The following is a 25,710-nucleotide window of genomic DNA, read 5'->3' as shown; positions in this document are numbered from 1 at the left end:
CTTGTTTATAAACCTGCTGTCTTAGCTGTCTCCCTCTGATACCACTAAAGGACACTACATTATTACCAAGTGGGGACAGAAGTACAGGTTTCTCCGTCAACCTGTGTTGATACCCGAGGAGGGGAGGGGTTCCTTATTACCGCTGGGTGAGAGAAGGAATTCTGGCTCCCTACTGAGTCCCAGGAGGCCTCCACTTACACCAGTCTGCCTGGGAGGAGAAGGAGTACCTTGTTATTGCTTCCCAGGTAGTCTCTGAAGGGCCCCCACCCATAAGATGGCGAACCTCATGCTTCTCTTCCGAGTCCTCGGTTCCCGCCGGCGCCACCTGAAGCCCATCACCCCTCGCCCCCCTCCCACTCCCAGCACCTGGCCAATAGCCACCAGCCCCGTAGAAGTGACACCACAATCACCCCATGCCCCTTCCTATATAACCCAGCACCTTTCCCCAATAAAGCGGAATTCTCCGGTGAATTGCTGCTGTGTGTTGCTCCTTTCCTTTCATTGGTGCCGAAACCCAGGAGACGGGACACCCCAACTGGGCCCCGTCTTCCCCCCACACCAGCAGCAGCTTGCCCTCGTCCTCTTTTTCCGGCGCTGGCTCCTCACACTCACCACTGCTCTTTGGCCTTTGGGTAAGTTTTCCCCCGGAGCGGGCCGCTCTTCCCCGAGCTATCGCAGCGCCATTGACCGTGATCGTCCGGCAAGGCCCTGAGGCTCGGGGACGAGGAGGGAACTCTCCCCGCCTTAGGCGTTCACCGCTGTGGTGGACCCTCAGGCCCCCCTCCAACAGCCATAAACGAGGGGACTCCTTTGCGGATGAGAACGCTCCCTTCCCCCCCTCCTCCTTCTGTTCCTTCCGCCGAGAACTCCTAGTACTAGGTTCCTCGTGACTCCGGCCCTCTGCCTTCCTAGAGGAGTCTGGGTGACGACCCACACTTCCTAAGAAACCGACTCGTATACGAGTTTCCGCAGACCCCCAAGGATCACCGGAGACGCCCTTTGTCTCCTTGCCGTCTGCTCCCAGTCCGAGGGTCTCCGTTCATCTTCCCCTGTGTGTCTCCTTCTCTGTCCTTTAGCCACGGGAGCCTCCTCATCCCTCCCTGGAAGTTCACCTCTTGAATGCCTGCTCAAGCATCTAGCCACCCTCTCCCTGACGCCTGATATAAAACCAAAACTTCTCCGCAAATACTGCTCCCAAGATCGGCCGACATGCCCCCTAGACAATCACAACCAATGGCCCGCAGGGGGAGCTCTTGATCCTGACATCACTAGCGATCTCTTTAACTACTGCCAGCGCCTGAAAAAATGGAAGGGGATTTCCGCCTCCTCCCCCCGCCACCCCCCAAGTTCTCCTAGCCTGCAAGCCATCTCCCCTGCAAAAGCCTCCCGTTCACTCCCTTTCCCCTCCTCCTCCCGCCTCCCTCGCCGCTCCCGCCACCTCCTCCCCCCACCTCCCCCCAAGTTCTCCTAGCCTGCAAGCTGTCTCCCTCCCCTCCACACACTCCCAGTCCCTCCTCGATTACCTTTGACCCAGCCGAGGAACCTCCACCATACAGGCTTCCCCCTTCAGCCCCTCCCCCTCCTACAACCCCTCCACCCTCTTCCGCCGCCGCTGCCGCCTCCCCCTCCTCTCCCACAACAGCCCCTCCCCCTTCCTCCACCACCATCTCCTCCTCCACCTCACCTCCCTTGCAGTTCAAGCCTGAGCCTTTCAGCCCCCCTCCAACTAATTTCCAGGAGCCTCCTCTGTCTTTGCCCCCATCACCTGTTTCTCCCCCACAGACTGAGCCAGAACCCTTCAGTCCTCCTCAGACTCCATCCCGAGGGCCTCCCAAAATTATCGCCCCCCTCCGAGAGGTAGCAGGATCCGAAGGCATTGTGTGCGTTCACGTCCCTTTCTCCTTAGGAGATTTAGCCCAACTGGAAAAACGCCTAGGTTCCTTTTCCACTGATCCCACGACATATATCAAGGAGTTTCAATGGACCCTCCAGTCATACAGCCTCACACATCATGACATTTTCATGCTCCTGGCCAATACCCTCCTTCCTGAAGAGCGCAGACAAGTTTGGGACTTCGCCCAAACGCACACCACCGAAAACCACAGGACTGACCCCACCTATCCCCCTGGCCCCACTGCTGTTCCCGAACAAGACCCACACTGGGATTATAACACCGCTGTTGGTCTCTGCTCTCGAGATATTTTTGCCTCCTGCTTAATAGCAGGTCTGAAAAAGGCAGCTCGTAAAGTAGTCAATTTTCAAAAGCTCCAAGACATAATTCAAAGGAGAGAGGAGACACCCTCTGAGTTCTTAGACAGACTCACTCAAGCCCTATTACAGTTACCAGCCTGGACCCAGAAACGCCTGACGGGAGACATGTCCTTATGACATACTTCCTAGCTCAAAGCTACCCCGACATTAAAGCTAAACTCAAAAAGTTAGAACAGGGCCCTGCTACCCCACAGACTGAGATCCTAAACAGTGGCCTTTAAAGTCTTCCATAACCGGGAGGAGGAGAAAGAACGCCGTAAACAAAAGGCTGATCAGGCCAATTTCCAAATGTTGGCCCAGCTGATAAAACCACAACCTGGGCGCCCCTCTACAAACAAGCCCCCCCCAGGAGCTTGTTTCAAGTGCGGACAAGAAGGACATTAGTCAAGGGCTACCACCCCATGCCCCAGATGCCACAAAAAGGGCCACTGGGGGTCTGATTGCCCAGCCACCTGAAGGGGAGGCTGGACGAACAACCCCCATCCTAAGCCCTCCGTAGTGGGGCTGGCAGAAGAAGATTGACGGGGCCTGGGGGCTTCTCGCCCGACCATTTCCATCACGAAACAGGAGCCCAGGGTTACTTTAATAGTAGACGGTCGCCCCATCTCCTTCCTCCTAGATACAGGAGCCACCTTCTCAGTCTTGTGGGAATACCGGGGCCCTACCACGCCTGCCATTACTCCTATAGTTGGGGTAGGAGGTAAACAGATTTTCCCATTAAACCCCCCCCCCTTTTATGCACAATCCAAGACAATCGCATACCTTTCTCCCACTCCTTCCTGGTTATGCCCCAGTGTCCCATCCCCTTACTAGGATGGGACATCCTTTCTCTCCTCCATGTTTCCATAACTATATCCACTCCCACAGCCCCCAGTACTCCTTTCTAATGGCCCTCATAGCCAACAAACCCCCTCTACCCAATGAAAGCTCCAGTTCCCCCCTCATACACCCTGTAAATCCCAAAGTTTGGGACATTACAAGCCCCTCCGTGGCTCTATGTCCTCCTGCCTTTATCAAATTATGTGACCCCTCTCAGTATATCTGTCAGGCCCAATACCCCCCTAACCACTTCAGCCCTCATAGGCCTCCAACCCACATTCAAGATCTTTTAAACAAAAATTACCTCAGACCCACTCACTCCCCGTTTAATACCCCCATATTAGCTGTTAAAAAAACCAACGGATCTTTCTGCCTGGTCCAAGAGCTTCGCCTCATTAACATGGCTATCGTCCCTATCCATCCCTTAGTCCCAAATCCATACACCCTTTTATCACAGATCCCTGCCTGGGCCTCCCACTTCTTAGTCCTAGATCTCAAGGACACATTTTTTTCTATCCCTCTGGACCCCTCCTCCCAAGATTTTTTACAGAAAATGGCTCCTCTCTGACCTGCCCGTTCCCAAAACCAAGACAGAAATCCTTTCCTTTCTAGGCCTGGCTGGGTATTTTAGAGCGTGGATCCCTAACTTCTCCCTGTTGGCAAGACCCCTATACGACCTCAGCAAGGGCCCCCCTGAAGAACCATTATCCTCCTCACCCCAACACTCCTTCATTAAGCTCTGTCGAGCCTTTGTGGAAGCCCCAGCTCTCCATCTTCCTGATTTGTCGAAGCCCTTCTCATTATACATTCATGAGAGGTCCAGCCAAGCTCTAGGAGTCCTAGGCCAACATTATGGCCCATCCTTTGCCCCAGTAGCTTATCTTTCCAAGCAGTTAGACCCCACAGTTCGGGGATGGGGCCCCTGCCTACGGGCATTAGCCGCTGGACAGCTCTTGCAGAAAGAAGCTCATAAACTGACATTCAGGGCGCCCCTTACCATTCTGTCCCCACATCACCTAAAGGATCTCTTAACCTACAAAAGTTTACAGACTCTCCCTCCCTCCAGACTCCTGACCTTACTGTCCTCTTTCCTCCAAAATCCCGTTCACCCCCTTTGCCATCCATACCCGAATCATGACTTTTTCCTCCTTTACTGCTCCCTCGCTCTCTCTCGCTTTTTTCCCTCATTCCTATTGTCTTCCCCGCCACCCCAGCCTCCTTTGTATGGCGATTCAAAGTCAGACAGACTTACACACAGCATCAAACAAAAATTACTGCCCTCATTGCCACATCAGACTGCCCTCTGAAAGGCTGCTCCGAGCCTTTATACCTCCACTTTCCTCCCTCCACCGAAGTGCTCACTAGCAGCTACCTTTATTCTCCCTACCTCTGCTTCCTCTATGACCAAAAACAAGCCTGTTGCAGGCGATGGCCAGACACCTACGGAGATGTCCCTACTGGTCTTGCGCCATTCACTACATGGGTAACTCCCGGTACCCACAGTATTACTCCTCCAACCCATTCTCTTCAATACTAACAAACCCCTTCCTCACTTGGCTTTGGCCCATTGCAGGCCCTATAATAATCATTCTTCTTGCCTGTCTCTTCTTACCTTGTATAGTAAAGTTTATCAAATCCCAAGTCGGTAAAATCTCTAATCAAACTTTCAACCAGCCTTTATTCAGGAACTACCAGCTTTTAGCCACAGAAGATCCCTCACCCTCACGTAACCTCCTCACCACACGCTGAGATGGACCCCTCTCTCCGCTGGAAACTGTTCCTGGGAACAATGGCCGCAGACGCCTGGCTTCTGGCACCCGTATCCTCTTGGCACCATTAGAATCAACAAGTCCTCGACCTATGGTTACAGGGAACCTTCACTGATTTCCAACCTGAGGAAGCCCACATCTACTCGTCCTTACTGTGGGGAGTCCTATCAACCCTTTCCCCCCAATCCTCAAGCCCTCACTCCCTTCTCCGCCCCCGTTCAGCAGGAAGCAGTCAGAGAGAAAGCAACGTCCACAACCCCATAGAGGAGAAAGTGGGGAATGAAGGGCCCCCACCCATAAGATGGCGAACCTCCTGCTTCTCTTCCGGGTCCTCGGTTCCCCGCTGGCGCCACCTGAAGCCCAATCACCCCTCGCCCCCCTAATTCCAGCACCTAGCCAATAGCCACCAGCCCCATAGAAGTAACACCACAATCACCCCATGCCCCTTCCTATATAACCCAACACCTTTCCCTAATAAAGCGGAATTCTCCGGTGAATTGCTGCTGTGTGTCGCTCCTTTCCTTTCTGTCTCCACTGACACCACAGTGTGTAAAGTAAAGGTACTTCTTTACAGATTGTATGAAGGAGGAAGTCCAGGCTCCCTATCCACTCTCCACTGACATCATGCGGTTGGAGGAAAATGAGGGATTCAGACTGCTAGGTGGGGATGAACGTTCCAGTTCCTTCTCTGACACTACTCTGGTGGAGGCTTGGGCCACCCTGTTACAGCCTGGCAAGTATGCAAGTGCAAGGTCTCCACTTGTGGCCATAGATTTTTCTGTGGTGTTTGACTGCAGTAGAGTGGTTATTATCTAAATGTTTTCTGCCTTGCTAGGCTGTTTCCTGCTGCTTTGGCTAGAGAGAATGGACCTTTGGTGGGGGCTTTTCTCATCTGTGCTGGCACTTCTGTGTTGCTGACTTTTTCAGCAACAAGTCTGGGATCTATAAAGAAAAGAAGGAAAACCTAGAGAATTCACCGCCATGTTATTTGTTGGGTACCTAGCTTGTCTGCCTTGTTCTCCCCAACTCTCAAAGTCTTCTTATGTTTGTTTTATATATAATGTCCGATGTTTTTAGTTGTACTTAGAGAACTAGGAAAAAGTACATATATCATTCTGGGGTAGAATTTAGTTTATTTTAGACATAAATAAAGAAGCAGTGGATGATTTTTCCATTGGGACTGGGCTTTGTTTCCCATATTGGAACACCTGAGGGAAGAGTACTTGGGGAAGCCACTACTTTATGTATTGGTGGAGAATAGGCTGAGTCTTATATGTCAAGGCGCAGAATCACCGGCATTTAAATGAAGAAGGCAAGTCAGATTTCATTAATGTTCATGAGCTATCAGATGATGTCATTCATCAGCATTACGTTTCAGTGGCTCTTCTGGTTCTTTATGAGTGTTCTACTGCTGAAGAGAACAGGTACTTATCACATCATCTACTTTTGGATAATTCATTATTAGAAAGTTGTTATGAGGGAGAAAGAGCAGAACCACTTTCTTTGAATAAAAGAATAACATTGAGTTCGTATTTGTTGAACTTCTATTGCCATACACCATTTTAGGTAAGTTTACATATGCTATGCATTTAACTCTTATAAATAACCCTGTTATCTATGACAATGTAAGTTAAAATTATAAAACTTATACCCATCCATGGGAATGTAAATTGGTGCAACTACTGTGGAAAGCATATGGAGGTTACTAAGAAAACTAAAAATAGAAATACCATTTAACCCAATAATTCCACTTTTAGGAATTCCCCCCAAGAAAACAATCCCTGATTCAGAAAGGTATATGCACCCCTATGCTTATCACTGTATTGTTTACAGTAGCCAAGATATGGAAGCAGCTTAAGTGTAATCAACAGATGAATGGATAAAGAAGAAGTGGTACATATCCAAAATGGAGTCTTCAACAGCCATAAAGAAGGAAAACCCTGCTATGTGCAACAACATGTATGGATCTAGAGGGTATTATGCTCAGTGAAATAAGCCAGGCAGAGAAAGAAATACCATATGATTTCACTTGTGGAATACAAAAACAAAGGAAAATTAAATGAATAAAATAGCAGTAGACTCACAGACACTGAGAAGTGACTGTGGGGGAGGAGTTAGGGTGGGTAGGTGGGGAGGATGAGGGGGATAGAGGGGCACAAAAAGGCTTGGTCATAATATGAGTTGGTCACTGGGATGGTAGTGCAGTATGGAGAATATAGTCAATGATTCTGCAACACTTTTCTGTGTTGATAGACAGTAACTGCACTAGTGGCAGTGGGGATTTAATAATAGGGGTAACTGTTGAACCACTGTGTTGTACATTTGAAACCAACATAAGACTGTATATTAATGATACTTCAGTAAGAAAAAATATCATTCAATTTTGATTCCTGAAAGGAAAAAAAACCTTATACCCATCCTAAACATTTTTATATAAATAAATTTTTTCATGATAGGAGGCCATTTTTTTTGTAGAAAACTTGGATATATAAAAATGTCTGGACAAAATACCACTTATTACCATGGTCTTTATCCAGTGATAACTACTATTATTTTCTTTTTTCCTCTCATTGTGTACACATTATATGATAGTGACCATACTACAGTGTGGTGTTATTTCTTCCTTTTCCACTTATCTTATTATTTAATAAATGTTTTGCCATGTTATTACAAACTTTACAAACACTTTTAATGATTATACAAGTCCCGTTTTATTTTGCCATTTCTCTGATGTCGGATATTTAGGTTGTATTTTTTATTTTGAAAGTAGATAGCATTATATCAAACATTCCCTTAAAAGATTTGACAAGCCCTTTGACAGGCATTGGGGGCACAATGATGAGCAAAATGAGACCTAGGTCTTCTCTCATGGAGCTTGAAGCCTAAAGCAGTGCTATCCAATATAACTCCCTGTGATGAAATTAATACTCTATCTGTGCTATCCAATATGGTTGTGATACGGCAGCCACTTGCCACAGATAGTACTGAGTGCTTGGAATGCGACTGAGAAACTGAATTTAAAATTTAATTTTAATTACTTTAAATTTAAGCAAGCACCTGTGGTTTGTGGCTACTGTATTGGACACTCAAGATCTAAAGATAATGGGGCTATAAAATAAATGCACTAATGAATACATAATTACAAACTGAACTCAGAATTCAGAAGGACATGAACATGTTACCCTATGAGCTGATAACAAGGAATAGAGTAGGAGTTCACTAGGCAAAGAGAAGGTGGGAGTGAAGAACATTCTAGAGTGTGAGAAGAGAATACTTGCTCTGGAGGGAAGGAGCAGGAAGGGCAGAAGAGGCCGGTCAATAGGGAGCAAAGGGAAGGTGAGATTGAGATGTGTCTGCAGAGGGAGGAAGGTCTTGATGGTCACCTTCAGGACGGCCTTTAGTGTAGAAGCTGTTGGGATTTTTAAATCTGGGGCTGGTAGAGGCTTTTACATTATCACATTATTTGCTTTGAAAACTTTATTCTGGCTGCAGCTTGGAGAAGGATTTGGCCACAAAGCTAGAATGATTACAGGTCACCAAGTAGGAAGGATGTTGTAAAGTATAGGTGACAGTCACAATAGAGATAGACAAGTGGATGGAGTCCAGAAATATTTAGGAAGTTATAAAAGGCGACAAAAATTGTTGGTGGATTTTCTATTGGAATGAGACAGACAGAGCTCTAGATTTTGTACTACATTAGTGGCTGGATGGTGGTCTCTAGACTTAGGATTACCAGATCGATTTTGTTTTGGTAATGGAGTGATGCCTTTATATTCAATATTCAACTGAATTAGATTTCAATTCAATATTCAAATGAAGATTTGAATTCAACATTCAAATATTCAAATGAAGATATCAAATAGATAAAGGAGTGAAGCTCAGGTCTTGGCAAGAGATGTAACTTTGTATCCTTGCATGTAGATGATAACTGAAACCATGAGCAGGGACAAGATTTTTTTTTTCTTTTCTTTTCAACTTTATAGAAGTATGATTGACAAATAGAACTGTATATATCTAAAGTGTATAATATGATGGTTTTATATATACATTATATGTAGACACATTGTGACATAAATATCACAAGTTAATTAACACTTTTTTTGGATGAGTTTTTCTGAGGAGATAGTATATAATGGAAGGAGACATGAATCTAAAACAAAATTGAAGGAATTTCATAATTTCATGTCTAAATGGAAGCAGATGCATCTACAAAGGACACATAAAGCTTTAGCTCCTAAGAATCGGGATTTTGTAGCCATCATTACACCCTAAAATTCTAGTAAAATAACTAACATAGAGAAAGGATTCAATAAATATTTGTTAAATAAAAAAAGTAAAGAGTGGAGCTACCAGAGAGTTACGATATAAAGAAAGCACATACTGTATCATGCTTAACATCTGCAGGGGCCAGGGCAGGAATATGAACGCAGAACTGCACACTATATCTCTAAATGTTTGCAAGTCATAAACTGAGCTGGAACCTAGGTTCAGGTCACATATACACCCAAGTCTGTGGCCTGTTCCTTGGAGAATGCCCTTTTGACAAGCCTGGAGATAAAGGAAGCCATGTGTTCTAACCCTGACCCTGCAGACTGAGAGATGGGAAGGGAAACTGTTTGTAGGAACAGTAGGTGGGAAGCTGGGCTGGGCCCAGGACTGACCTTGTCAAGCTCCTGTGGCAACCTGCAAGGCAAGTTTTCCTCCCTCATGTCCACTCCTGATTGAGTATTCCAGGAAGTTCCAGGCACATTCCAGTCTGTATGGAGGGGCATAGGAGTGGCAGAGTGCAGTTATGGTGGGCGGAGTCAGAACTTGTCAGCCTAGATGGACTTTAAGTTCAAGCAGAAGTAGCTGTGTTTTCTCTGGTGCCCCAAGGCAGACGCTGTGAATTCATTCACTTTACACATTCTCAATCCTGAATACTTAGGCCTGGAGGGCCCCAGTTCAGGCTGGGCCCTTCTCCCATTATTTCTGTTTTTCAGAAAAACTTACTTGCTGAAAACATGGAAGCAACCTAAGTGTCCAGCAGTAGATGAATGGATAAAGATGTGGTACATATACACAGTGGAATACTATTCAGCCATGAGAAAAAAACAAATTCTACCATTTGCAACAACATGGATGGAACTAGAGGGTATTAGGCTCAGTGAAATAAGCCAGGTGGGGAAAGACAAGTACCAAATGATTTCACTCATATGTGGAACGTAAGAACAAAGCAAAAACTGAAGGAACAAAACAGCAGCAGACTCACAGAACCCAAGAAAGGACTAGTGGTTACCAAAGAGGAAGGGTGAGAAGGATGGGTGGGGAGGGAAGGAGAAGGGGATTCAGGGGTATTATGATTGGCATACATGGCGTGTGTGGGAGTCATGGGGAAGACAGTGTAGCACAGCGAAGACAAGTAGTGAGTCTGTGGCATCTTACTACACTGATGGACAATGATGTTAATGGGTTATGGCGGGGGCTTGATAATATGGGTGAATGTAGTAACCACAATGTTTTTCATGTGAAACCTTCATAAAAGTGTACATCAATGATACCTTAAAAAAAAACTTACTTGCTAAGCTTTTAAAATATTTTCTAACTTGAGTAAAAGGAAAAACAGTGCTTTTGGTTTTGGTATTTGTGTGAGGTTCCTTGTACAGTACAGGGGCCAGGACAGGCGCCCATCTTGAAATACAATAAATGGAGAAAAGATCCACATCAAATATGTCAAATTCTATTTTAGGGATAAAAAGATGGTCCTGAAGATTTCAGTGAGAAAAATAGTCACATACAATGAACTGAGAATCAGAATGATAGTGGAGTAACAGTGGTCAGAGACAGCAGAACACTGTCAAAAAATCGGAGTGAAAATTCATTTTCAACCTAGAATCCTCTATCAGGTCCAATCATCAATTGAGTGTGGGGCTAGACTAAAGTCCTCAGGCACTGAAGATCTCAAGATATGTTGCCTCCGATATAGTCATTTGCAAGAAGATATGGTAGGATACGCTTCACCAAACAAAGAAGAAAAAGCATTAACCCAGGACATCCATTCTCCTACTTAAGAGGGAGAAATGGAGAATTCCAGGACAAAAACAAATTATCCTACAGATTTAAGGGTGAAGAAAACTGTAAGGAATTTTATAGGTTTGTTGGAGTTTGCAGGGTGACTGAGATGTCAGAAAAAAAATAAGGGAGGGAAAACGTAATTATTAACTCCAAGGAAAACAGAAAGTTTTGCAAAGAATGAATTTAAGTGTAACTAACAGCTTCAGACACAGAACAGTGCGGACATTGGTGACTATAGGATATCATTATACACAGAGGGCATTTTCTCTTTTTGAAGGTCACTACCAAAGAATTGTCAGCACCTGGAACCAGACAGGTCACTGCAGGGTTACTAGAAGGAAGCAAAACCATCCCTGTCATTCAGCCCACATCTGTCATGAGAGGAACAATGTAGGGAGAGTGAGGAGGGTATTATCAGAGGTCAGGTTCCAAGGGAGTGTCAGATGGGAGCTAGGCAACTTCCTTCTCCTTCCCTCTAGTCTTTTCTCCTCTGAGAGCAAAGGTGGGAGGGGCCAGGAGCACCACCTGTAAAGGCCTCTCCAAAGACCTGTTTGCCATGGCTTCTCCCAGAGCAAGTGAGAGAGAAAGAGAGGGAGAGATGGACAGAGAGAGGGATGGAGAGAGAAAGACTGAAAAATGGAAGTGTGTGACTGTGATGAAGTCACAGTGACTTTTACAACTCACTCTCACAAGTGACATGCTACTATTTCTGCCATATTCTGTTTCTTTTAACTAAACTTATTGAAATTAAAAAAAAAAAGCAATCCAAGAACAGTTCACCCATTTCTGTTACCCACCACCCCCAATTTCTGATAACCAACAATCTGTTCTCTGTACCTATGAGCTTCATTTTCTAATTAATTAATTAATTAATTATTTTAAAGATGCCACATATAAGAGAGATCCTACAGTATTTGTTTTTCTCTGTCTGGCTTATTAGCCTAATGCCCTTGAGGTCCCTTATGTTGTCATAAACGTCAAGATTTCAATTCTTTTTTATGGCTGAATAATATTCTGTTGTATATCTATGCTACAGTTTCTTTATCCATTTATCCATTGATGGACACTTAGGTTTCTCCACACCTTGGCTCTTGTAAATAATGCTGTAGTAAACATAGGGTGCAAATATCTTTTTGAGTTAGTGTTCTTGTTGTCTTCAGGTAAGTACCCAGAAGTGGAATTGCTGCCTCATTTGGTATTTCTATTTTTAGAATTTTGAGGAACCTCCTACTGTTTTCCATAGTGGCTGTACCAACTCACCTTCCCACCAACAGGGTTCCCTTTTCTCTACAGTCTTGTCAAGAGTTGCTATCTCTTGTGTTTTTTATAATAGCTATTCTAACAGGTGTGAGGTGATATCTTATTGTGGTTTTGATGTGCATTTCCCTGATAGCTAATGTTGTCAAATTTCTTTTCATGTACTTGTTGGTGATGGCCTGTCTGCTTTGGAAAAATGTCTTCAGATCTTCTGCCCATTTTAAAATCTGATTATTTTTGCTATTGAGTTGTATGAGTTCTTTATGTATTTTGGATATTAGCCCCGTACATGATTTGCAAAATTTTCTCCCTTTTAGTAGTTTGCCTTTTCATTTGTTGATGGTTTTCTATACTGTGCAGAACCTTTTAAGTCTGATGTAGCCCCACTTTTTAATTTTTGTTTTTGTTGCTTTTGCTTTACTGTCAGATTAAAAAAAAACCATCACTGAGACCCATGTATGTCAAAGAGTTTACTGCCTCTGTAATATCTACCATATGCTATTGGTCACAAGACCAGTCCTGATACAATGTGGTGGGGTTCTACCAGGAGTGTGAATACCAAGAGGTAGGGTTCTTAGATGCTGCCTATCTCATAGTGAGAAATAACTATTCTGATTTTTTTAAAAAGCATGCTTTTTTAGATGTAACACCAAAGATAATATCCGTGAAAGAAGTAATGGGGAAAATGGACTTCACTAAAATTAAAAACTTTTGTTCTGTGAAAGAATGTCAAGATAATTAGAAAAGGAGTCATAGACTGGGAGAAAATATTTGCAAAAGACACATCTTAAATGAATAGTAGTAAGTAAAAAAGTCAATTTGAAAAGGCTACATTCTGTATGATTCCAACTCTATGAATTTCTAGAAAGGATGAAATTATGGAGACAATAAAAAGATCAGTGCTTTCCAAGAATGTGGAGAAGAGGGGAGAAGAGTAGACAGAGCACAAAGGGTTTTTAGGGTAGTGAAAATATTCTGTATGATGTTATAATGATGTCATTATCAAATTGTTCAAATCTACAGAATGTATGACACCTAGAGTAAACTAGAAGGTAAACAATGGACTTTGGGTGATATAATGTGTCACTGTGGATTCATCAGTTGTGACAAATATACCACTCCAGTGAGTGATGTAGATGAGGGGAGAGGCTCTGCAGATGTGGAGGCAGGGGTACACGGGAAATCATTGTATTTCCTTTCAATTTTGTTATAAACCTAAATTTGCTCTAAAATCTTTTTTTAAAAAGTAGTCAGAAGAAGAATGGAAAAAAGAAAAGCAAGTAAAGGAGATTGACAGTTTTTATGTATTCCAAGAGGGCTTCAAGGTGGTGACATTCAACAGATTTGAATAAAGTGAAGAAGCATGCTTGATAAAGGTAGGAGCAAGGTTGATACGTTGGAGGAATACTAAGAAGGCCAGTGTATCTAGAATGGAGTACAGAATTAGGAATAGAGAAGTTAGTAAATTCAAAGATAGGCATGCTCCAGTAATGTAGGGTATTGATTGTTACAACAAATTTGAATTTTGTTCTTACGGAATAAAAGTGACGGCAATCCACTGGAAAATTTTGAATGGAAGAATAATATTTTTAAATGGTTGGAGTGGAGAACTGACAGTTGGAATAGGAGCGGATGGCTATTGGAGTAAGTTAGAAATGATGCCTGCTCAGGTGGGCTGGTACCATGAAAATGGTGAAAATAGTTATATTTGGTGTGGGGAAAATGGAACTTTCTGACCAGGATTCCTACCTGGTCTTAATAGCGCCCATTGTGTATACAATAAGCACATGTTTGCACATGTTGTTTATGGAATGTTTACCCATGGCAGAGCCACTGATCAGTCATGAGATTACTAGTCCAGGACAGGCGGGGAGAGAAAGTACCCGTTCTCTCCTCCCCTCCATTCCTGATATGTAATTGGTAAGGCCCCCACCAGTCACCAGGACCCGCCCACAGAGTTCTGCCTGGTGCAGGAAGAGAGAGCCTAGCAACCTGGGTTGAGAGTGAGGAGAGACCAAGCCATGAGAATAAACCCTTTCATTCCCAATTCATGAGCCCTTGCCTTCCTTCAGGCTCAGTGAATTCATAGAGAACTTGCCCTGGGCAGGGAATCCCCTCTTGGGGTTATATTTGGGATTTATTTAGAAGGTATGATTTCAAAATAAAAGTTAAACTATTCATCCCGATATAAAGTGATATATGAGGAAAAGAGAGGACTCAAGAATGACTCCTTGTCAGCTTGAGCAAACAGATGAGTCTAGATGTTATTGAGTGAAATGGAAAGAGCTAGTGAGGAGGGGATCTGTGGCTGCTGGAGGGAAGAAGGTGATGTAGAAGGAAACCTAGGAGAGAGGGTGGAGTCCCTAGAGCTGTTAAGAAAGTGTTCCAGAAAGAAGGGAGTGATCAGTGGTGACAAGTTGCTGAGAGGTCAAGTGAGGTGAAGATTCAGAATTGACCACTGAATTTAGTAGATTGGAGGTCATTGATGACCTTGAAACAATTTGAATGGTGAGTACAAAAGCCTCTATGGAATCTGTGGATGAGAAAATGGGAGGTGAGAAGGTGGTGGTGGGGAATAACTCTAGATACATGTTTCAAGGAATTTTGCAAAAAGATAGACAAATAGTGTGTAGAAGGAGAGACATTAAGGGTTCTAGGGAGAGCTTCATAAAAACTTGGTTTCATTAAGGTGAGATAGTTTTTACCTGATTGAATTTCTCAGTGAAAATTTTGAGGCCTTGGGTAAGTAAAGTAGGGAGCAGTTTCCTAATTTTGAACCATTCCTCTTTCCACATCAAGTATTTATTCTTTTAACACAATGTTGACTTGCTTAGATATTATTGAGAATGTTTCCTAATGAAAGGTCTTTGCAGGTCTATATATTTTGTTTTGTGAACCTCCCACGATGAATTTAGAAACTTGACTCTTTCTATATTGGGGAACAGTTTAAATATTATAAGAATTATGTGCTTTTTAATGATACAAAAAGTTAGGTATTAAAATTTGCTATATATTAATGTTGGAGGTAATTGTGATAAGTTTTGGGGATAGTTTCCAATCAACTTCTCCATTTTTTTCCTGGTTTATTTTCTACTCAAATTCTCCCAAGTTTCTTGAGTCAAATTTGGTAGCTTAAATTATTTTACAGTGTCAATTTCATTGGAATTTTCATATCAAAATAGAGTTTTATATAATGTTATCCTATACTATGCACCTAAGGTTAATTACCCTTCTCGTTTCTGAAGTTTGCACTGTTTGCTGTTTTTTTTTCTTGATTAGAATTATAAGCTTGTCTTTTTTATTGTTTTAGTCTAAGATCCAGCTATTGAATCTGTTATACATTAGGATCTTCCCACACCCCTGTTTTCTCATTCTAGATATTTTATGGTAATTTAGGTGGTGGAAAAATTTCAACATTATGTGGGCAATGCTTCATTATATTAATGAACACATTCTGATCGGGAAGAGGTTTAAGAAGCCTTTGCATTTCAAATTGTCATGAATTAAACTTCAGTATTAAATGTATACCAGTATGCACAACAGACTAGCAGGTACTAACTTAAAAAAAAATAATAAGACTTTTACAAATAGACAAGTAAGACAGAAAATGTTTAACAAATAGACAAAGTGATTTTTTTCTTTTCTATTTAAAATCTGGAAGAGACATTCTCAGACAACATTGTAATTAGATCTCTTGACAAAGCAATCTTGAAATTTTTAATTTCAGAGTGTTTGATTCATTACAATTTCATATCTACTGTTCTTCCCTAAAATAATTATTAGGAACTGGTAGAGGCAATCTTTGCTAGCTTTTTATGTATAGTTTCTCGTTACTCTTCATCCTTTAAGATAGGTATTTTTATTAGTATCCTCATTTTATAGATGAGGAATATGAGGCCCTGAGAGTTTAAGTAGCTTGCAAGATGGTTACAGGTAGCAAGAAAAGGAGCTGTAAGGACTCCCAATTCCTTTCTCCTTAAAATACATCATGCTGCTTTCTTTGGAAATACCCTCATATTTTGTTAAAGAAAAGTGGGGGACCTAGGGAGGGAGGGAATTTAGAATTATATAAAAGGGGGCTTGGAGGTGCAGTGGGTTTGAGACAGCAGGAGCCTGGAACCATATGCATTTCCCTAGCAACCAGGATGGATCAATTATTTGGGGAATTTTAAGGATTTCCTCAGCTTCTACAACTTCTTCACATTTGTTATATCTTCATTTCCCTAAAATTACTGGAATGTCTATAAAATGTGTGAAAATTATTTTTTTAAATTGCATTTGTGCTTAAGAGCCCAGAGAAGGGGAGGAACATGGAACTCTTTCACTTGGCAGCTGGCTTTTAGTAAAGCTTACTCAGAGAGGGAAGAAGGGGGCCATAGCAGGTGGAAAGGGGGGAGAGCTCTGTCCCCAAACAATGAACAAAGCAAAAGTGTTTTCCAGGAAAGTGGCCCAGGATGAAGTTCCCTGGAGGCATCAAGAAGTTGGATGTTCCTACGCTGTGTTTGTGGCCCTCAAATTCCAGACTCACTAACACCCAGAAAGAGAGAGAGCAATTAGAAATTGGATGCTGATTATTTTATTGGTATATTGAAGATAGCCTGCACTGTTTCAATGTCATGGCTTTCTGAAGTGCTGTAATCTTCATATTCATTTTTCTGCAACAAACGAACAAAAAGGATAAAAGTTGACAGAGAAGGCATGCCATGGCAGGTCGTTTTGAATTTCTTGCTGGTGAAAATCCAGCTTCTCCCCTTCTCTCCTGCCTCCCTCTCCCCTTTCCTTCCTAATTTCCTTTTGTTTTTATGCACTTAACAGACAGTGTGGTCCAAATTGTTGCTTACAAGATGAATAATAATGATTACTGTTAGGTTATCTTTTGGTTGCTCTTGAAAATGTTCAAATATATATTTGCAAAGAAGGTAACTGCAACATATTGTGTTATAGTGAAACACTGAAACCAGCCTAAATGTCCATTGACGGGGGAGGGGGGTTGGTTAAATAAATCATGGTGCAGCCACACACTATTGGAATTGTATACAATTGCAAAACAAAACAAAACAAAGACCAAATAGGTACATATATATGTGAATGGATAGAGAAATTTTCTTAGAAATATGTTATTTGAAACAATCAGCATATAGATTTTCATATAAAACATGATATTGTTTGTGGGGGAAAAAAGATTACATGTTTATATAAAATTAATTTTGCCAATAGGATGTTCAAGAGTCAATGGGTGGCTTTGGGGAGGAAAGTGGAGAGGTAGAGATATACCTTTAAGATTTAGCTTCATATCTTTCTGCTCTGTTCAATTTTTTACATTGAGCAATAAAAGTATTTAAAAAACGAGATAACATTCAGCAGCATAAAATTAAAGTCTCATCCAGCAGGGACACTGGGCCTGCACAGCCTGAGGCAGGGCTGAGCAGAGCGGTCAGGCGGGGATCGGAGATGGGCACTCGTTGACCTGCGGCGGAGGAGAGCAGAGGACCCGAGGGACAGCATGACTCCGCTTCCCGGTTCCAGCCCGTTTTAAGACAGACACTCACTGGGAAGAAGGCAACTTACGGGTAGTGTTTCTTAAACTTAGAATTCCCTTGGGCAGCTTGTTAAAAATATGGGGACTTGTTACTCTGTGCGAGAATATCTAAATAGAAATCTTTAGGAAAGGGGTCCAAGACTGCCACAAGTTTGAGAACTGGAGGCATTAGGGCCTTTGGTGGAGAGTGGAGTTGAATCCTACCTGTCATTGAATTCTTGGCCTTGGGGAGGTCCTGAAGGTCTACTCCCATGAGTCCGGAGGGGGTCTAGATGGGAGTACTCTCGGTACCTGAGGCCCCAGATCCAGGCTGTCGCTGGGGTTCTCTCCATCTGTATCGGTATGGCACAAGAATAACAGCTCAGTGATGGAAGATTCTCCTGTCATTCTGATCTCTGCTGACTTTATCAGACAGTCCCTTTCTCTCAGAACCTACCGCTCCACCCAGCCTTCTTTCTGTGTGCCTTTCTTCTGCAGTATTCCTTTTAATCTCCATACTGGTGATGTTGAAAGTCTCAGTGCTTTGCTCCCGAGGCAAACATGTACCTTTAAATTTAGCAGAAAAGGAGGTCTTCAATATCTTAGAATTCCCAGAGGATGTCTCCAAAGAGAAGAAAAGCAAAGGGGTTATAAATGTCTGTTGTGTTGCCAGTTGTATTTTGGGCCACTACCATAAGTTGCCGCTGGGACTCCAAGCTTTGCCCTTTGAGTGCTACATGGAAACTCCAGGTTCCAAGACCCAGGTAAATAAATATTATGACAGCGAGAAGACAGACTGCGTGATGCCCACCTTGGATTCACTAAATAACTGCCAATTTTATTTACCGGCTACAAGGATACAGCTGAGTGGAGAAAACACGGAGCAAAGGGACCTAGACCCTTATTTCTTTGCTTTCTTCCCTAAACCATCTATTTAGAGAGAGGAATATTGGGGAAGAAGGAAACAGTTGAGGGGTTCCCAGTAGGACAGAGAATTAGGACTATTTCCCTGGTCACCTTTCAGCAGTCACTTCCGGCCTGAGGGACCAGGCAGCACACTCCTGTTGTCATCCAAGCCCAAGACCCTGTTATTCAAGTTGGGACTGCGCTCCTGGTCCCCAGCAGTAAGGGTGGGCAAAGGATTGCCTGTATCTTTAGGAGTGCTAACATTAACCCAGTATTATCCAATGATAATAAGACACCAGAGAACTGAAAGTCACTGAGAAAATAAAGAGGAAAGAAAATTGACAATTAATTGAGATTTACCTGGTCTGATGGTGATAAATTCTTCATAGTTGACATCTAGGAAAAGAAGCACAAGACAGAGTGTAGAGCGAAGACCCGAGTCTTTCAGCGCCCTGGGAACGGATGCTTCCACCCACAGCCTGTATATCCCCTCAGTTAACTTGTTGGTTATGGTCTATGCGGCAAAGGGAGGAAGATGTGAGGCCACAAGGGTGTCGCTCTGCTGAGTATCAACCACAAACTCGAAATAGAAAAGGCCCCCTTCTGTCCTCCAAGACTCCCTCAAACTCTACTGCTGATTTAGGTCAAGTGCTGTGGTATTTCAATGTCATATTTTAGTAAGCTCTGCCCTCTTTCTTCATTAAATACTTTACTTACATAAACATGCTTCTTCAACATGGTGACCAAGAGTAAAATTTGGGTACAATATTCTACAGGTCACTACCTGCACATTGAACTATGGAAGAGGGCTGGGAGGAAAACGAGACCGCCAGGCCTGGCATCTGGGGATCTCTGTGTAGACAGAGAATGTTGTGTCCTAGTTTCTACCTCTGAAATCACTCTGTTGTGCATTTATCTCCTCCATCTGTACTGCATCCCCCAGCAAGGCCCCCTTCATCCACTGTCAACTTTGATTACCATATTTTCATGACTCAATTCCCCTGCACCTGTGCATACCTCACAGAAGGCTGAGAGATCTTTCTAAAAATGCAGGTCTTATCTTTTCATTCCGCTGGCTGACATTCATTACTGGGTTCCGCTATACTTTAAATAAAGTAGGAGGCCTTGGCTAAAAGAGGACATATCTGGCCTTATCCTTGTCTCAAGAACTCAGCAGCCTCTCTTCCCTCTCATTTCCCCCTTCTCCACCTGCCTCTTCACTGCAGTGTGATCTCCCAAGCCCCAAAGCAGAGTCATAGCACACCCCGCATTTTTACTTTTACCATTATCTGTGCTCTGAGCTGAACTCAGGGCCAGCAAGGCTACGGAGAGCAGGACCAGCAGCATCTTGGAGGGAGCTCTGCAGTGGATCCCAACTGTGTGCTGGGAGAAGCCAGGCAGCTCCTTTATAAAGACGAGCACAACAAAGGCATCTTTGAGGGCCATACCGGATGGGCCTCATTACTGGGTAGACTAGGATACAGTTTCCTCATGCCAACTGCATCCCTTATTTCTCTTTGGGACTTAGCCCAGCAGGATGGGTGGGTAAAATGTTGCTAGTGTTTCATTTCTAAAAGGTAGAACATGTGACTTGGGCAAAGGTTTTGAAGGAAAGTGTCCAAGCCATCAGCACAGATATTAGAATTGTTCTGTTTGATTTTCAGTCTGTTTGGTGATACTTTTTCTCTGTTCTTCCATTGTGGTGTGTGTGTGTATGTGTGTGTGTGTGGCAGTGATCCTATAGCTGAAAAGGAAGATGGCCAATACTACAGTCATTATTATAGTCCAAATTCTATCACTCATGGTATATGTACCTATGTGTATGATATGTAGCTAAAAATTTGGATGATACAGAGATCACTTCTTTTACTGATTTAACTTTGAAATGTACAAGGGAAACACACACTTGGACACACATGGAATGCAGGAGGTTTACCCTCAGCCAGTTCAAACCCAGAGATCATCCAAGATTTCTCTGGATCTGGCCTTATTAGGAAAGTCTTAGTGTTGCAGAACACAGGTGACTAAAGACTTCCTATTCATATTAATATCCTTGGGAGTTATGCTATTTAATGAAAGCAAAGGTGGACACAGACTCCACCATCTGATTTCTAGGAAAGAACCAAGTGAATACACAATTTCTTGGATGAATCCTGCTATTTTTAGGGGTCAAGAATGACCTCTATAGGTCCTGTGCTAAACATACGAGTTCTGGGTCTGGCCCTTTCTGAAGGGTTGCAGATAACACTACAGGAAGGCTTCCTAATATAATGGGTCGGCTACAGGTAAGGTTGCCCTTACAAAATGACTGCACAGACTGGTTTCTTTTCCTGGTATAACTGTGGATGTATTCCAGAAGTTAGAATACATTAGCACTTGGCAATTCTCTGGCAATGTGGGGAAGCAGGATGGTTCTACTGGGCTTTGTGGGAGAAGGGACTAATTTCTAGGTCTAATGGCTCCCCTTAGGTTATTGGAACAGTCATATCCCTATAGTAGAAACCATTCGCTGGTTCCTTGAGACACCACTTGGGAAGGGAAAGGAGATGAAAGTCCTGACAAAGTAGCTCATGGTAAACCTCCAGGTAGGAAAGGAGGGTCAGAGATAAGGAATGAACAGGGGTGCCAGGCAGGCAGCCTTGCATCGTGAGGGTGGCTGTGGAAGGGGCAGTCCTGCTGGAAGGCAGGCTTCTCTTTAGCTTGGAACTGGAAGAGAGCAGGTGATTCTTCAAAATATCACTCAGCTCAGGTCCTTGACAAATCTACTCCACAATCAGCAGTGAGTGAAAGAGATTAGTGTGTTATGAAATAATAAATATCAGCTGTGAACTCACTAGAGACAACAAGAACAGGAACTGGCAGAGCTGAAAGGGGAGACTGTCAGGCGGGCAGGAGGGGCTGAAGGCAGAGCATCACTGCAGCAGGTGTGTGGGCACCTGGGGATGAACCGAGGCTCTCCAGCAAGGCAGTTGCCATCTATGTATGTTTAACTGATCATGTCCCAGACAGAATTCCTGATTCCCAGACCCTGAAAACTGCTCTCCCTCAATCTTTTCTCAGTGAAAGACAGTTGTTTCAGCCATTTGTTCAAAACTATAGAGGTCACTCTTGACCCCTCATTTGCCCCAACCCACGGGCCATTAACCAGTCGAGTTGACTCTATCTCCAAAATATCACCCATGTGACCCCTTCCATGATCTCCAACACGTGGCTCTGTTTCAGGCAATGAGCCGCTTTGCTGCTGGTCTTGGGAACATTCTTGCCCTCTACCATATCCTGTGTCACTTCTCGTAACGGCCAGAGTGATCTTTGAGAAATAAAAGTTAGGTCACACCACTTCTTGCTTTAAGATTCCCCAAATCTTTTCCATCACACTTAGAGTCAGGTGTAAATTTCATACCTCAGCTCTTTCATCAGCCACATCTGCCTTTCCTGAGGAGTGCTAAGCTCTCTAAATGTGACAGAAAGAGAGATCTTCCCCAGATTTATCATGCACTAGTTTGGTTTAACAAGGCTGGGTTTACCAGGAAGGATAAATATTGACAGAGTGGATGAATTTGTGCTGAGAAGATGGTCCCTCTTGTGTAGAGGTGAGTTGGAAGAAATGATGTATCTACTGAATTAACTAGAATTCTGATATCATTAGCAAATAAACACAATTGTCTTTGATAAGAATTAAACTTCGCTTAGATTGTCCTAAAAATTCTGGCTACATTATAGTGATGCTGGTCTGTATGTTTTAATTTCATGTTGACTCTGTAAATACATATTCTTTAATTATTTTAGTGTATTTATATTCTTTCAAGTTTTCCTAGCCTAGACTGATTACAATAGGTAACATTTATTAAGCATCTACTGTATACAATTTAATCTTCAGGACAACCTTATTAAGTTGGTATGATTATTATTAATATCTCAGTTTTATAGATGAGATGACTGACGTGCATACAGGGTTGTTACAAAGGTACTGAGTTGTGCAGAAGGTGGTGGTCAGGCATCCTAGCATCCTAGATTCAGTGTCATGTCATGAGAATGGAAAGTCTTTACATGGTAGTGACAACAGTGTCTAAGACACTAATACTACTGCTATGCATTATAGAGGGAACTCCATAAATAAGAAGTGTATGCCATGAAGTGGAATTTTGGGCCAAAGTGTCTGCAGTTATAAAATGTCAATATATACTTCCCTAGGAAATAGCTGTACTAACTTATGGTGACAGTAGCTGTATGTGAATATCCTTGTTGACTCACACGCTCTCCATTCCTTGATATCTGTTATTTTTATGTATTTGAACTCTGATATATAAAATGGTACCTAATTGTCTGAAATACTGTCAGTTCCATGCTATAACCAATCATGTATGAAGTTCTGTATTAGATTTAAAAATTAATTACTCAAGAAGCAGTTTAAGCAAAATCTATTTGCGTCAGTTAACTGCTGGGTCCGTATGAGTTAAGAGTGAGCCAGTGTGTAAGAAAATAGAATCGTACTTAGCATTCACTAACAGAAAGATGATGACTAGACTGCGGGAGTTGGGGATGAACCGGACTCTGAAGGGATGTTCCTCAGATGCTCTCCTCCCAGAGCATAAGGTTTATCAGGCTCTTCCAGGACAGAGATCTCCTTGGAGAGATGCTCATCCTTCTATGCGATTTCAAGGTAGATGGAAGATCTAGATGAAATCCGAATTTTCTTTTTCCACTGGTGGTCAGCAATGTCAATGTGCAGGCTTGTTTTTTAATGCTGACTTTGTTATGCCCATGTGAAAGTGTCACAGAATCCAGGAATTTCCCCCAGTTTTTCTAATGGGAATGAGTAGAAGTCATCATGTACCATGACAGAATAATTATCAGAAACAACATCCCCAGGTGAAACAAAAAAAGCACCAAAACAGGAGTTACAGGAGCTTCCTGCCAAGAATGAAGGTCAAGGTTAAAGGAAAGTGGAGAGCAGTTTACAGTTTGGAACAACATAAGTTCTTTAATCCTTATTAAGACTCCCAAACAATTCACTTTCAAGTCCTTATTCTACTCATGTGTGACAATCTGGTCTTTTTGCTTTCTCATCTGTAATATTAGAAATGTGATAACTGATATGCTTTATCATGAACTAGCCTTCAATAATTTATTTCAAAAGGGGTTTCTATTTGGCATACATACAGAATTTTAAACTAACACCTTTTCTGTGGCTACTGAGTGGCAATGCATAGATGGTGTGAGACCTTAAGTGTAGGGCAGTTCTGTTGACAGACTTCGAAGTCCATTAATTCCTATTTTGTGTGTAGTGATATAACACATGAAGTATATCTGAGCATATGTAACTGTATGATTATGTTTTTGTATACCTCTGACTAAATGCATGTTAAATGCTTATTAATTGTATAATTAAATAAACTTTACCAGAGTAACTAATAAACTTTACCTGCCTGCTTTTCCTTAGGTTTCTTCTGTTGTTGCTACTCAATTTTTGTTGAGATAAATATTTAATAATTTATTTTGGCCATCTGGAACTTATTTCCTTATGGGATGAGATGAAAAATTCAACATTAATTTTTTATGCATATATGGCTTGTATTGATTTTTATATTTTTCTATTAATATTGATAACTAATCAATTATCTATTGAGCTCCTTTCAGGATAGAACACAAATACCATCTGTATGGTGTTTTTTTCCCTCTTTACTCACCATACCATAATCATGCTTGATTTTCAGCTAGAATTTTATATTTTGGTTAAAAAATTTATTGAAGACATTACTGTTAAAATTTAATCTTGGACATTTTTTATGACTTCTTTAAGTTTTATAACTATTTATTAGCAGTGTTTGAGATTTAATTATTACTTACACATCTTTCATACCTTACTACATTTTCCTGGTCTTTTCTGTTTGTTTTAGTGGGCAAATTTCTTCAAAACTCATTGCAAATCTGAAATGTCTTTATTTGCTTTAACAATTAAATGTTAGAAATCTTGATTTAAGAAGCCAACCCTCAGGAATTTGGAAAAAATTACTTTTTTACCCTAGCTTCCAAAATTTCAAATAATAAGTCTAAGGTCATTATGATGCTCATTTATTTGTTTGCAATTTCTACTTTTTGGTTTACTATTTTACATTTTGGAGGCTTTTAGCATTTTCTCATTATATTTGAACATGGAGATGTCTCCAGGATCTTTCTGGAAGCATTTTAAACATTTTTTCTCAGCACTTAGTGAGTCTGTAGTCATTTCCACTTTAGAAAAGTTTTCTTCTATTATGTTGATGATTCATTCTTTATACTTCCTTATTTTGGAACCGCTATAAAATAGTTACTTAAAATTTTGAATCTACTCTTTATCTCCCTAAAATTTTCTTTATGCTTTTTTTCCTGTTTTTTCCCATTGTATTCTGGGAAAACATTTTAATATTCTTTTTTACCTCATGAATTCTATCTTTATCTATGTTCATTTTGCTACTTAGATCATCTACCTTAAAACCATGTTTTAAATTTATCATAATTGTTTTATTTCTGTTGTGGTAGCCTGCTTTCCTAAATTTAGTATTTCTAAGAATACAATTTAATTTGCCTTTTTTGGCTTCTATTTTTATCTTTTTTCTGGGATTGGAGAGGTAGGTTTGTTTTTGTGTTTAGTGAGTCCTTTAAATGATGCATGTTTCTTCATATGTTTGATAAAATTTAGGGATCATTTGTATTGATGAGGGGTGGTCTAGATGGCACTGTATGGATAGCTGGAGTATATCTATTCTTGGCCCAGAAGAGATATCCTGTTTGTGTCAGTGAATGCAGTTCTTGATAGTAAGATCTCCAATAAATGTGTTTGTAATGCAACATTTTAAAAAAAGATTATATATATTTTAAAAGCTGTATTATTGGTGTTTTAAGTTGGTGCTACAATTTTGTAGAGTTAGCTTATCTTTGATCCTGCCTCAGGGATGTTAAAAATACATCTGATTTGCTACTCCTGCAACTCTATCCTTCTCAGTTTCTAAGAGTGCTTTACAATTGTCTGCTGGACTTTCTTTCAAGCTTTTGACAAACACTACAGATTTTGAAATTGACATTCCTGATTTTTGCACATGCACAAGCAATAACCCATTTGGCCAAAGGCCAAAAGAG

This window comes from Manis pentadactyla, chromosome 14 (genome assembly GCF_030020395.1).
Source record: "Manis pentadactyla isolate mManPen7 chromosome 14, mManPen7.hap1, whole genome shotgun sequence".
Classification (NCBI taxonomy): Eukaryota; Metazoa; Chordata; class Mammalia; order Pholidota; family Manidae; genus Manis; species Manis pentadactyla.
The sequence above is the reverse complement of the archived record's forward strand: the minus strand, read 5'-3'. Positions refer to the sequence as shown.